We start from the raw sequence: 13148 nt of genomic DNA, 5'->3' as shown, positions 1-13148 counted from the left end.
CCTTCCAGCATGTTTTGCCCTTATTGAGGTCCACAAACAAAGCCAGCAGGGCACACGTCCTAAAAATGTGTTGTGCACAGCTTCTATTGTGCTTCATGCACGAGTATAGTGTTCTAAATCTTATTTTTTCACTAGCTAAATGTGAAACATTGTTCTGTGATTTGAGCATAATTCACAATGCCATCTCTCACCTTATTTTTTAGTGTGGGTGAAATTCAACAGTGTGCAAAGTTCATGCATATTAAAAAAAAAAAATATATATATATATATATATATATACATTTTTTCTGTTGCTAAATGTCATACAGCCAGCCGTATCTCACGTTGTCATTTTGTGGCAGTGATATGAACCTGTCTGCAGACCTCACATAAATAACAAAAAAAATATAATTTGTTCTGTTGCTAAATGTCATACAGCCAGCCGTATCTCACGTTGTCATTTTGTGGCAGTGATATGAACCTGTCTGCAGACCTCACATAAATAACAAAAAAAATATAATTTGTTCTGTTGCTAAATGTCATACAGCCAGCCGTATCTCACCTTGTCATTTTGTGGCGGTGAAATGAAGCTGTCTGCAGACCTAACGCAACTTAAAAATACAAAATTACAATTTTTTCTGTTACAAAACAGGATACAGCCCACTGTATCCCATGCTGTCATTTTGTGGCGGTGATATGAAGCTGTCTGCAGACATCACACACATTAAATCTTTTTTTTCTGTTGCTAAACATGATACAGCCTGCTATATCCAACCTTTTCATTTTGTGGCGATGAAATTCCTCTGTATGCAGAGCTGTTGCACATTAAAATTTATTTATTTAAATTTTTTTTACCAACATGACAGAGCAGCAGCCAAGATATGAGTTTGCAATTGTTTTGAGCCTATCTTCTATCTAGATTATGTGCATCTTTAGCATCCAATTTCTCATGGGCATCTTTTATGCCTAGCTTGAGACGCGCATCTGTTACACCTATTTCTTACGAGCATCAAATGCTCTCTGGTAATTGGTGTTGGGTAAATGAGTAACCTTTGTAGGCTGGATCCTGGATCTCGTACCTCCCATAGCCACCGTTATTGATCCTGCTGTACGTTTCCATTTCCGCTGCCGTCATGCCCCTTTTCCTGATCAGTTCATCTAACGACACATTGGCCACATTTCTCCGGCAAACCAGAACCTTACCAGCGGCAAATGTAGGAAATAGGACGTTCCAAAGCCATGAACAATCTTCTAGATTATACAAGCCTCATACACACTAAAAATATATTTTTTATGTTACTAACGTGATTCAGAAGGGGAAATCTCAGTTTGAAGTGTTTGGAGGCTATCTTCTAGATTATGTGCATCTTTGGCATCCAATTTTTCACGGGCATCTTTTATGCTTAGCTTCAGTCGAGCATCTGTTACACCTAGCTTCTGAAAAGAATCAAACGCTCTCTGGTAATTGGTGTTGTGTAAATGAGTAATAATTGTAGTCAGGATTAAGCATCCATACCTCCCATAGCCACCTTGGTATTGATCTGGTTATAGGATCCCATTCCCCCCGCAGTCATGCCCCTTTTCCTGATCAGTTCATCTAACGACATATCGGCTATATTTCTCAGGCAACCTGTACCTTACCAGCAGCAACTGTAGGAAAGAGGGCGCTCCAAGGCCACGGACAATCTTTTAAATTATACAGGGCTCATCCACACTAAATATATATAGTATTTTAGATTACTAACTTGATACAGAAGGAGAGTTCTCAGTTTGAAATTCTTTTGAGCATCTATTCTAAGTTATACAGGCTTCATCAACAGGCCCCAAAAAATTATTCTATTACTAACGTAATACAGTAGGGGACATCTCACGTAGAAATTGTTTGGAACATGTAGTCAATGATATACGGGCCTCATACACACACCCAAAAAAAATCTGTTACTAACGTCATATAGTAGGGGACAACTCACTTTGAAATTTTTTGGAGCAGATGTTCTTTAAAATACAGGCCTCATCCACACTAAAACAATTCTTTCTTATTTGAGCAAGGTGATTAATCATGACATTTTTCACCTATTTTTGGGCCGCTGAAATTCAGTTGTGTGCAGAGGTTGTGCAGAGTAAAAAAAAATCTAAATTTTAGTTGCTAATAGTGTGCTCCTAGGACACTATCTGAGCACATGACTGGGAAAAAAAACGAGGTCATGGTGGAAGGGGGATTAGCCTGGGTGTTCGAGGTGTATGTGGGGTAGGTGTTAATGCTTCTGAAAACACTAGTGAATTAACAACAGGACATCATATCCAAAGACAACTGACAACTTCTGTTACTGGATGTTGTAGCTTTTAGTGTGCTGCATTGTTCTCACATCTCTGATATCTTTAGTGGGGCTTATGTGCCTGCTGTTGCAGCAACAGGAGATGTTAACACTAATTTGTGGAAATGTGACCAGACCTGCTTGGGTGTCCATCTGCTGGGTGGGTGTAGTGGAAGCCCTGCTGATCCCTATTAGACTATTTCTACTGTGGTGAAATTAATGTCACTTTGTTGGCGTCTGCCAATAAATGTTTGTAAATGTGTAGATTCCTGGTTGGGTCTCCTTCAAGTGTGTTGCCTGTAGCAAGAGGCCTCCGATACCAGCAGTTCTCCACTCTCTTTGAGTCAACTACCCGTGTCACTATCCTTTCATTTTTCTGACAATCTACAAAACTGATATGAGTGCCACCTGAGTGTGTCTGAGCACAAATTTCATTTTTTTTTTGTTTTAACACTTATATAGTGCAAATAATTCAACATTCGCTTTACAGACATTTACACACATTATTGGCGCTGTCAGCATTGGGACTCACACTCTAAATTTACTATCTGTAGGTCTTTGTAGTGTGGGTAGAAAAATAATTACTGGGAGTAAACCCTCGCAAACACGGGTAGAACATATAAACTCTTTGCAGACGCTGTCCTTGATGGTGTTGCAACACAGGACTCTGGCGATGCAAGGCTGCTAATGTTTTTGTGTTAACAATTGAACGTTTCTGTCACTGCTGTATTGGGAAAAAACATTGTCAAGATTGTCTTCAAGCATGTTTTGATACTGCAGCATCGGAGCGTCCATTTCCAGAGTGGGAAGCAACAGGCAAAATTTACTTTTTTATTGTGGATAGAACACACTGGTAACCCAGTAGTCAGCACTATTTTGAATCATAACTATACGGGTAACAATAACAATCATGTTGCAGATAGTGCTGCAATTAGGCACTCATGGGTCGGTCTCTTTGAAAAGGTCCAACTTCACAGTGTGTTGGTGGTGGGATAACACTCAAGCTTTCTTCCTCCATCCCCTCCTGACCACCAAGGACCACAGAGGGAATCATTATAGTCTTCATCTCTTAACTGTTACGTGTCCATCACGCCTTCCTTCTCGTCCTTTTCATAGTCCTTCTCTATTTGTTCCTCCCATAGCAAACGCCTGTGAGATGACAGACTTGAACATACACATATTGTTAATGGAATCCTCCTATGCTTCCTCGTCTTCCCCCAGGACAACCACCAACTCCTCCTCACCAAGAATATTTAAAGTGTGCTCCAGCATGTAGCTGACAGTACTAGTGATGCTGATGACTGCTGCCAAAGTCGCTGCAACATGGGCAGAGTTTATTTCCACGGTGTGGTCATATCGCATATTAACCGGTAATCAAAAAGATTTCTATATCAACTGAAGTGGAATGGTGGAAGTCAGCACACAATGACAGTGGTTTCTGAGGATGCGTGCAATGCAAGGCCCATGTGTAAGGTTGGCACACGGCCTTCCCTGGCTCCAGGTTGAGTGTGGACAGTCATTGCTCAAACTTGGCATGGACAGCTGTCCACAACTGTTGATCTGTATGACTGTGATCTCCAAGGCATATTAATGTAAACACTGCCTGTTTACAGTGAGCCCTGGCTGAATAGTATGGAGGGGGGATTCTCTCTGCAGTGTTGGAACGTGTGTTTAATTAAGGCAGGGGTTGAGGGCGCAGGTGGAGGCCCTAGAGCAGGTGGAGGAGGCAGAATCACTGGAGGAACTGATACATACAGAGGATTGTTCTGGAAGCCCTGGGGATTCCAAGACGTGGTGTCTAGTGACACCTTGGTGTCTACTGATTTAGTTCTCCATCCCCTGGTGTGTACTAGTTTAGTTCTCCAACCCAAGCTGTTTAGAAGTTTAGTTCTCCAACCCCTGTTGTCTAGTAATTTAGTTCTCCATGTTTTGGTGTGTATTTCTTTCCTTCGGCAATCATAGTGTGATGGAAATATATAAATTCACTTGCATGTATACATTATACTAACAGCTAATGTATACATTATAACCAATTGCCTAAAATGGCCGCCGCAGACCAGACAACGCCTTGAGACTTTCCAGAGCTGAAGAGGAACTCATTATGTCTCAACTTTGACCTGATTACAGAAAAAGCGACAGTTATACGTTAATTACTTAATCAGCCTGTTGCTATGCCTTAACCACAATATTTCATATATTTAGATAACCAATAACAGAGAAGCTTGACCATATGATCATTAATTAACCTCCCCTTCTATATGCAACTATAAAAGCATATGTTACTATAATAAAGCATTAGTATTGAGAGAATGTTATTCTGTTACCTTGGTGTGTGGTGTCATTCTTCCGATCTCGAATACTTAGCCTAATTAGGAATGGACGCAGCACACAGGGATATATTTATCCACACAAATTTCTATTACAATAGCTGTTTAGTAGTTTAGTTCTCCAACTCCTGTTGTCTAGTTTAGTTATCCATCGTATGGTGTGTAGTGGTTTAGTTCTACAACCCTAGCTGTTTAGTACTTCAACCCCTGTTAGTTTAGTTATCCATCTTAGGGTGTGCAATGGTTTGTTTCTCCATCCCCAAGCGCCCTACAAGCCTTGGGGATGGCAAGACTTGAGGAGCAGCCAATTCCCCGACTGCCCCCACAGCCACCAGAGTTACCCAGTGCGCAGTCATCGAGATATATCTCCCATGCCCATGCTTGCTCATCCAGGTCTCCCTGTTGAAATGCACGCTGGCAAACATAAAAAAAATTTCAGGGAACAGGTGATGATGTCTGTGACTTGTTGCTGTAGAAGTAAGGGTGACTGGGCAACTGGTACTGGGGGACTACGATGGCCATCAGCTTTTGGAAACTGTCTGTATCCACAAGGAGGAAAAGCTGCATTTCTGTGGCCAACAGATTGGGAGTGGACTTGCAATAATCACAGGCCATGAGTCATACAGAAACAAGCGCTGTAATCTTTGGAGCGAAGAGCTTCTCAGCAAGGCCCTATCGTCCAGACAATGACACGATTGGGCAACGAACCATCCGAGGAGGCTGCAGGCTGTTATAATAATAACAATAGAAATAGTGAGCATACAGCTTATCCACGTCCAGATTACAACGCATGGAATATGCGCATATCCCGCCGTACAAACACTGCTAACTCCACGATAACCCTACACTCTTTGCTGCCAAGAACAATCCTGTTTTTAACCCAATAAATATATATATAGGCCGATTGGATGCCATTCTTCTTTTGAGGTTCACACCATCAGGGTGTTCTATCCCCTCTCCTTCAGAGTAGCAGTCCTATACCGGCCCCCAGACTCACCCACCCACTTCCTTGACCACTTTTATGCATTGCGGCCACACTTCATGTCCTCAGAATTGACAACCCTTATCCATGGGAAACTTCAACAGCTCCACCTCCGCAACTACATCCCAGCTTCTTTCTCTAGCCAATTCTTGTGGCCTCTCACAACTTTCAAAATCTGAGACACACAAAGACAGTAACACCCCTAATCTGGATTTTGTCCGGTTAAGTTCAATCTCCTACCTAGATGACTCACCTCTTTGTCCCCCATGAAATTAGGAGTATAACCACAACTTAGACATTTTTAGGTGCTCCCTAAAAACACATCTGTTTAGGGGGGCCTATCACGTTCCCTAATCAAAGTCCTTTTTACATATATAGCTTATTCTCTACTTCTCTGAACATAATTCGCCAAACTCAACCATACCCAAAAGGCTCATGCAGCCTTTATATATCCCCCCATTCCTCAAGATGGTTGGACCATCACTGTAAATAAGCACCTGTAATTGGTGTCACCCCCACCTCACTGCAGATTGTAAGTTCTGAAGAGCAAGGTCGTCATTATTTTTGCTTTGTTTGATTATCTTAAACTTTGTAATTTTTGACTATTTTATATGAACTGCTGACTTGCAAAGCTATGCAGAATGTGTTTGCAATACATAAATAAAGGTTATTATTCTTAGTAGATTGAAGATAGTGAAGTTCAAGCTCTTAGCTTTGCCGTGTGTAGGAGGAAAATCTTTTATGTGAGCACAACTGCACAAACGAGGGTTTGCAGCTGTGCTGACACAGGGTGGAGTAGGGTGAATACCACAAGCTGCTGGACTGTGAGAGAGGTGCAGGTGGGTATGTTACGGTGGATTGACAAAGATGGGGTATGCATGGTATGCAAGATCAGTCAAAAACAGCAAGCATATCCAATTCCGTATCAGCTGACAGGCTCTCAGTCACCCCAACTGTAGGGGGTAAACAAGTGGAGTTTTTTTGGCCGCAGACCTGTGTGTCAGCATTTGCCACGATGAAGGAGAAGGAAGAATCAGAAGATGCGGTTGATGGGGTAGATGGCGGTTGGCGAGGCAAGCTAGTCTGCATTTTAGCACAGTGACATTCCCAGATTAACGCATGATGATAACGCATGTGCCAATTTATGCATGTAGTAATGAAATGATTTCATTTATTTTTACTCTACTAGGTCTTTTTTAACAAAGTTGACAGATAACGTGATTTTTTTAAAATTTTTGCCGGTCTGAAAGTAAGACCCAAGATAAGCAACTATAGGACCGCAACTGCTGCTGTCCACTGCCAGAGTTGGGGCTCGGGATGCATTGGTTGTCGTGGTTGCAAAACTCTGTGTCTACGTAACTTCCTCATCTTCCTCCTCTGCTGAGTTACTCAGCTGCATGCCTCTGGGTTTGCACCAAGTGTGATCTACTACCTCATCGTCATCCTCTCTGTTCTCCCACTCCTCGCCTAAGTCACCCTTCTCCTCTTCCTGCCTTGAAAGCACAGTACAGTCCGCGGGCGCCTCAAGTATCTGAGTCTCGTTACGAATGGATCACCTTCACCCAACGGGGTTAACGTCTGTTGACGAGGGTTTTGATTATGCTCAGACCCAACTTCGTCTGGCCATGAATCAAACTGAGAAAAAATTTGGCCACTGGTGCACATGCATTCCTCCTCTTGACTCTGTGAATCTTTAAAGTACACTTCTGCTGCCAATGGCATACAATGGGTGAAGAGATCTGCAGACTCAGCCATCTGTGGTTCCCAACAGTCAGTTGGGTGCTTGGATAGTTGTGATATGGGGGAAAACAAGGGTAATTGGGGTTCCACCACTTAGGACTGTACTGTGTGTGATGTTAAGATGGAGGTAGAGGAGCAGAGGCCACTTGATGCAACACTTGCCATCTATAGGAGCACATATTCTTTCTGGCCCTCATCTAAAAAGCGTACCATTGCCAAAGAAACAGAGTGGAGTAACAGAAGTTTTAAAAATGCTGCGCAATTGCTCACTGCAGCAAAACAAATCAACTTCTCATCCTTCATATCATACGCGTTTCACGACCCTAAACAGCTACACACGTGGTCAAAATTGTTGGTACCGCTCGTTTAATGACAGAAAAACCCACAATGGTCACAGAAAAAAACTTGAATCTGACAAAATTAATTATAAATAAAAGATCTATGAAAATGAACAAATGAAAGTCAGACATTGCTTTTCAACCATGCTTCCACAGAATTGAAAAAAAAAAAAAAAAATTCATGAAATAGACCTGGACAGAAATGATGGTACCCCTGAAAATAATGTGACAAAAGGGAAATGTTAAATCAAGGTGTGTCCACTAACCAGCATCACAGGTGTCTACAATCTTGGAATCAGTGAGTGGGCCTGTATATAGGGCTACAGATACTCACTGTGCTGTGTGGAGACATGGTGTGTATCACACTCAACATGGACCAGAGGAAGCGAAGGAAAGAGTTGTATCAGGAGATTAGAAAGAAAATTATAGACAATCATGTTAAAGGTAAAAGTTATAAGACCATCTCCAAGCAGCTTGATGTTCCTGTGACTACAGTTGCACATATTATTCAGAAATTTAAGATCCAGGGGACTGTAGCCAACCTCCCTGGACGTGAAAATTGATGACAAATCCAAGACGGATAATACGAATGGTAACAAAAGAGCCCAGAAAAACTTCTAAACAGATTAAAGGTGAACTTCAAGCTCAATGAACATCAGTGTCAGATCGCACCATCCGTCATTGTATGAGCCAAAGTGGACTTCATGGGAGACGACCAAGGAGGACATCATTGTTGAAAGAAAAAAATCATATAAAAGCCAGACTGTAATTTGCCAAACTACATGTTGACAAGCCACAAACCTTCTGGGAGAATGTCCTATGGACAGATGAGACAAAAATGGAACTTTTTGGCAATGCACATCAGCTCTATGTTTATAGACGGAAAAATGAAGCATATCAAGAAAAGAACACTGTCCCTACTGTGAAACATGGAGGAGGCTCTGTTATGTCCTGTGGCTGATTTGCTGCATCTGGCACAGGGTGTCTAGAATCTGTGCAGGGTACAATGAAATCTCACGACTATCAAAGGATTCTAGAGAGAAATGTGCTGCCCAGTGTCAGAAAACTTGGTCTCAGTCGCAGGTCATGGGTCTTGCAACGGGATAATGACCCAAAACACACAGCTAAAAACACCCAAGAATGGCTAAGAGGAAAACATTGGACTGTTCTGAAGTGGCTTTCTATGAGCCCTGACCTAAATCCTACTGAGCATTTTTGGAAAGAGCTGAAACATGCCGTCTGGAAAAAGCAACCTTCAAACACGAGACAACTTGAGCAGTTTGCTCTTGAGGAGCGGCCAAAATACCTGTCGAGTGGTGCAGAAGTTTCATTGACAGTTACAGGAATAGTTTGATTGCAGTGACTGCCTCAAAAGGTTGTGCAACAAAATATTAAATTAAGGGTACCATCATTTCCATCCAGGCCTATTTCATGAGTTTTATTTTTTTTGTAATTCTGTGGAAGAATGGTTGAAAAACAATGTCTGATTTTTCTTTGTTAATTTTCATAGATTTTTTATTTATTATTACTTTTGTCAGATTCAAGTTACGGGATATATACTTGAGTATAAGCCGAGATTTTCAGCCCATTTTTTAGGTTAAAAGTTGCCCCTCTCGGCTTATACTCGAGTCATTGTCCCTGGGGGTTGGCGGGGAAGGGGAAGCGGCGGATGTCACATCATACTCACCTGCTCCTGGCGCGGTCCCTGCTTCTCAGATTGTCTCTGATGCCGGCAGCTTGTTCCTGTGTTCAGCGGTCACATGGTACCGCTCATTAAAGTAATGAATATGGACGCGACTGCACTCCCATAGGGGTGGAGCGCATAGTCATTACTTTAATGAGCGGTACCATGTGACCGCTGGACACAGGAACAAGCTGCCGATGCGCGTCAGAGACCATCGCATTGGAGAAGCAGGGACCGCACCAGGAGGGTGAGTATGATGGGGGAGGGTGAGTATGATGGGGGAGGGTGAGCCATGCGATATTCACCTGCCCCCGTTCCACCGCCGGACTGTCTTACGCGTCCTCTGGCTGTGACGTTCAGGTCAGAGGGCGTGATGACGTGGTTAATGAGCGCCTTCTGCCTGAACAGTCGCTGCAGAGACCCGGAAGAGACAGGTGCCCGCAGCAGTGGAACTAGGACAAGTGAATATCGCAAGTGCCGGAGGCCTGAGCGACGAGAGGTGAGTATGTCATTTTTTTTTATTTATTTTTTTTAACTGCAGCAGCATATGGGGCATAATATGCTATGGAGCATCTTATGGGGCCATCAACCTTTGTGACGCATTATATGGGGCATAATCTATGGAGCATCTTATGGGGCCATCAACCTTTGTGCAGCATTACATGGGGCATAATCTATGGAGCATTTTATGGGGCCATCAACCTTTGTGCAGCATTACATGGGGCATAATCTATGGAGCATCTTATGGGGCCATCCACCTTTGTGCAGCATTATATGGGGCATAATCTATGGAGCATCTTATGGGGCCATCAACCTTTGTGCAGCATTATATGGGGCATAATCTATGGAGCATCTTATGGGGCCATCAACCTTTGTGCAGCATTACATGGGGCATAATCTATGGAGCATCTTATGGGGCCATCAACCTTTGTGCAGCATTATATGGAGCATAATATTCTATGGAGTATCTTATGGGGCCATCATTAACCTTTTATGCAGCATTATGTGGGGCATATTTTAATATGGAGCATCTTACGGGGCCCATCATGAACTTTATGGAGCATTATATGGGGCTCCTGATTCAATATGGATATTCAAAAACACAACCTACTGATGTCTCAATTAATTTTACTTTTATTGGTATCTATTTTTATTTCTGAAATTTACCAGTAGCTGCTTCATTTCCCACCCTAGGCTTATACTCGATTCATTAAGTTTTCCCCGTTTTTTGAGGCAAAATTAGGGGTTTAACCATGGGTGTATTTAGTATTTTCAATTCTTTTCTGCGTCCACCAGCTCCCCCTCTCTCTCTGCTCATCTCAGTTGAAATCTTTGCCCCACCACCTGTGAACTTGACACAATAATGTCCCACCTCATTCCAAACCATACCACAGCCTTCATCACAAGCCTACCCCACTTCTTCAACCTATCACTAACAACTGGTGTCTTCCCTCCTGATTGAAACATACCTCGATCACACCCATCCTCAAAAAGCCCTCCCTTGACCTATACTCTGTATCCAGCTATCGCCCCATATCACTTCTCCCCTATTCCGCCAAACTACTGGAACAAGACATCCATTCTGAACTGTCCTCCCATCTCTCCTCTTGCTCCCTCTTTGACCGCTTACAATCTGGCTTCAGACCGCACCATTACACTGAAACTGCCTTGACTAAAGTCACCAACGACCTACTAACCGCCAAAAGAAAGCGGCGCGAGATTGTCCTCCTCCTTCTCCTGGCATCTACCTTTGAGACAGTGGACCATTCACTCTTACTACAGACTTTCTGATCTGTTGACATTGCAGACTTGGTCCATTGTTGGATATCTTTGTACCTAACAGACAGGACATTCAGTGTCTCCCACTCACACACAACCTCCTCATCTTGCTCCCTATGTGCTGGTGTCCACCAAGGTTCAGTTGTAGGACTGGGCCCTATGATTAGGGAGTGCGCACGCTCGCTTCCTCCTCTTAAAGGGACCGCCTGCATCAACCTAAGGTATTCCCAGCCTATAACTAGGCGACATCTTCTATTTAAGGTTTCTCCTCCAATATGGAGGTGCATGAGCTACGTTGTTGTCAGAGTCCATCTAACTAACACTCGGTCCAGCCCACACCTGCCAGTGCTTTTCTGTTCCTCAGCCGGTCCCATCTGCCCCTGCGGTTCCAGAGTCCCTACAGTGCCTGCCTGCATTCTTGATCCCTCCTTCGGGCCGTAGCAGCTTACCCACTGTAGGAGGTCAGATGCCACATTCTGTAGGTCAACCATGGAGTAGCACCTAGTGTCACCTCCTTGTCCCTCCTTGGGTTGCAGCTTTCGCCTCCTGCCACTTCTCCGAGTTGGGATTTGGTAGGCCAACTAGTTCCACAACTTTGCCCATTACAGTCTCCATCTGCTGGGTTGGCTGTAGTGGAAGAGGTGTTTGTACTCATTATACTAGTTCTACTCACTTATAATCATAATAGATAGATAATAATCCGAACCGAACATTGAAATGATCGCTCTTCTCTAGTGAAGACCATCCGAGCGCTGCACTCAGCAATGTCCGGCGCTCTCATGAAAAGTGTGCCCAATCGACCAATGCTCCATTCACAGAGGGCTCATCAGAGCTCCAGTTCTCAGGATCAGTGGGGGCCAGGTCAGACACCCAACATTGGAAAGTTATCCCGTCACATGAATACCAGATAACTTGAAAAATGAAAATATGCCATTAAAAATTAAAAAAAACATATATTAATCACTTATTAAATTCTCTGCTACTCCATCAGCGGTGTACCCAACAGTCTTTTTTTTACCGTACTTTTCCTGCAATTATGACATGGAGTACATGTATATGATCGCTGCAGCAGACCCCTGTCCCCAGTGGTGATATTGGCCAGTATGGCACAAGACCCCTGAGACAAGTGATTGGCTGCAGCTGTCACATAGATGGTCATCACTTCATGGCTACAATAGATGAAACAAATCCAACAAAATAGTGGAGCAGTGAGCCCCAAAGGTATATAACACTAAAGTATCAGTCATAGTAGCGTGTTTAAAAAGGATTACATTTTATTACTCAAAAGGTAAAAAATCTAATTAATCAAACAATCTTTATTTTTATAATCTTTATTTTTATATAGCGCTAACATATTCCGCAGCGCTTTACAGTTTTGCACACATTATCATGACACAATTTACAAACAGATTAGTAGACCAATGGTGAGGACACAATAACGACGTTACCAAGGGTAATAATATGTAGAGGTCAAAACATATAAGGACAATTAGTAATCACATCATATACTAAGGTTAATAGAAAAGGGAATAGTAATAAAGCCTGATGTAGAAAAAAGGAAGTGGATAATAATATGGTATAGCCACAAGAGGGCAGCAGTGTTCTCACGATACTGTCAATGATGTCATGTTTGGCATTTGATTAATTAGATTTTTTACCTTTGATTAATACATTGATACCTCATCAAACAAACTACTATGACTGATAGCTTAGCGTTATATACCATAGATGGCCCACTGCTCCTCTATTTTGCAGGATTTATTCATTTGCGAGTTGCCGTTTCCCTTTTGGGGTTACGGTACTCATGCATACCCATTGCTTCGGTCGTATTCAATAGATGAAACAAAGACTGAGTGGTGCAAACATCACACCCCCTTCAGGAAAGGGAGACAGTACCCCTGTTCCTATGACCGGCAGGAGTCCCAGAGGGGGACCCCAAGAGACCTGATACTAATACACTATGATGGATAAGTGTTATGCTCTTATTGTTGGCCACATGCTTGT

The 13148-nt window shown here is 42.8% G+C and overlaps 1 protein-coding gene across 2 annotated transcripts in view; it reads right to left on the bottom strand.

Moving 5' to 3' along the window:
• Positions 1–13148, bottom strand: part of PRMT7 (protein arginine methyltransferase 7) — a 126679-nt gene that overhangs the window by 56144 nt on the left and 57387 nt on the right. The gene's annotated exons all lie outside the window — the stretch shown is intronic.

The sequence above is a fragment of the Ranitomeya imitator genome, chromosome 9 (genome assembly GCF_032444005.1).
Source record: "Ranitomeya imitator isolate aRanImi1 chromosome 9, aRanImi1.pri, whole genome shotgun sequence".
In the NCBI taxonomy this organism is placed as follows: Eukaryota; Metazoa; Chordata; class Amphibia; order Anura; family Dendrobatidae; genus Ranitomeya; species Ranitomeya imitator.
This window is presented reverse-complemented; position numbering and strand designations above follow the sequence as displayed.